Source organism: Etheostoma spectabile, chromosome 8 (genome assembly GCF_008692095.1).
Source record: "Etheostoma spectabile isolate EspeVRDwgs_2016 chromosome 8, UIUC_Espe_1.0, whole genome shotgun sequence".
NCBI lineage: Eukaryota > Metazoa > Chordata > Actinopteri > Perciformes > Percidae > Etheostoma > Etheostoma spectabile.
The window spans coordinates 28,115,705-28,117,550 of NC_045740.1; the positions used below are offsets into that span (position 1 = coordinate 28,115,705).

At 43.9% G+C, this 1,846-nt stretch overlaps 1 protein-coding gene and 1 long non-coding RNA gene across 4 annotated transcripts in view; one reads left to right on the forward strand and one right to left on the reverse strand.

Moving 5' to 3' along the window:
• Positions 1 to 1,758, forward strand: part of LOC116694331 (uncharacterized) — an 11,186-nt gene extending 9,428 nt beyond the window's left edge. The window contains exon 3 of the long non-coding RNA XR_004333109.1: positions 1,692 to 1,758. This is a non-coding gene — a long non-coding RNA (uncharacterized LOC116694331). The remainder of the gene's footprint in view (positions 1 to 1,691) is intronic.
• mical3a (microtubule associated monooxygenase, calponin and LIM domain containing 3a) overlaps positions 1 to 1,846 on the reverse strand; it is a 192,945-nt gene that overhangs the window by 178,273 nt on the left and 12,826 nt on the right. The window lies entirely within an intron of this gene.

Genomic DNA, 1,846 nt, shown 5'->3' on the forward strand with positions numbered 1-1,846 from the left:
TTTCTATACCACGCTAGAATGGCTTGAAACAAGGTACCCAAGGATTTTTTTCCACAAAAATTTTACAGAGTCCATGGCAGAACTTCAGACATTACCACAAAGTACTGAAATACGTGTGGCAGGGCACCTTTAAGTGAACCCATTGTCTCCTTGCTGAGGAAAATTCCACTGATGCCAAGAATAAAACAGAGCCCAACCACACCCAGAATATCCAAGCACACTCAATAGGACTTCACAAAGAACACATCTGGGGAAAAGAAGACTCCCCTGAAACTCAACCGGTTCAAGGAAGTACAAGTACAGAGATGTGGATTATGAAAATGGGATGAACGTTATTCTCTGAACAATCCCTGCTGTTCTCCCGCCATGGGCTGCTCACGCTCGGCCTGTCCCTCAGGTGTTGAACTTGCATGAGTGCCCAGCTGGAATCCCCACTGCTGTCAGACTGGCTTTCTTTAATCCAGTATTCAACATGGATTCTTCATCGCTATAGTCCTACACTTTCACAACGGCACTGTCCCCTGCCAAGCTTACACGCGTGAGTCAGTTGTGTCATTATGAATGGTTACTAGGTTACGTGAGTGTGTGTTTAGTACTGTTTTGATGACGAAACCCAGCCCAAGATGGGAAAAAGTGGACTTCTCGGCCAGAGAAAGATGCACAAGTCAGCCGGGAGTGAAAATAACAATTGTTTTATTTGGTTGAAAAATAATAAATGACCTCATTATTGACATTCCTTTTCAAAATCCACTTTAAAAGGACAGGGAAGTAATATGAATTTGATTTGCTGCTTATGGTAAGCTACTTTTCCAGTGATGTGATGCTTCATGCCAGGTTCCTTTAGTGTCAGTGTAATAATGGTGCATTTAAGTGATGTCATGTTTATCAAATTCCAGAGTTGACAAGTTGTGATGTTTTCTCCTCCAAGTTGTTTTCGGGTTTACTTGTTTGAAGGCAACTTCAGGGACATGCGTCTCTAATAGTATTACTGGTATGATTGTGTCAAAACCACTGATATCAGTGATATTTATCAATCTGATTATTGCTATAGTATTACTAATGCAAGCTTGATTTAGGATTTGGCGACTCTGGTGGTTGTGTGACTGACACACCGCCTGTCTGAAAGGTGATCCCGGTGGGATTGGGTAGAAGAACCAGGGAGACAGCTGCAGGGAAGTCCAGTTGGGACCCGCTTCCCTCTCTGTTGTGTGGACATAAATCAGATGTCCAAATGTGTGTTGCATCTATTTATGAACTTTTGACCCCATGTCTGACTTAATGCCAACGCCCCCTGGTCAGTGTATGTGTTGAGGCGTGTAACTCACTCCTTCCCGCTCTTCTCATGTTCAGCGCTGCCCTATGTCCTACACGTCGCCGTGCCGATGGCAGACCAATGAGAATGGGTTTAAACACACCAGGTGAAAAGGAACCGCCCCCAGATGCGAGGAATATGAGGATTCAGGGCTGAAGAGGGAACATATTGTGCTCTTCACTGTCAGCTTCAGTATTGTATCACCTGTGACCTGAGACAATAAACTAGATACACACCCACCAAACGAGAGAAAACATATCTCAAACATGGACTTGATATTTACAGTCTATGATCTCAAAGCAGTTGCGCACTGTTTCACAATGGTGCACACCGTTCTGAGATTGAACGCGCCCCGGCCACGGATGTATGACATTTTTAGGCGAGAAATAGGCTGTGCAGTTGCAGAATCTGTCTTCATTTCAGATCAACAAAGGCCAGTTTAAAGGTCCCATGATATGACAATTTCACTTTATGAAGTTTTTTAACATTAATATGAGTTCCCCCAGCCTGCTTATGGTCCCCCAGTGGCTAGAA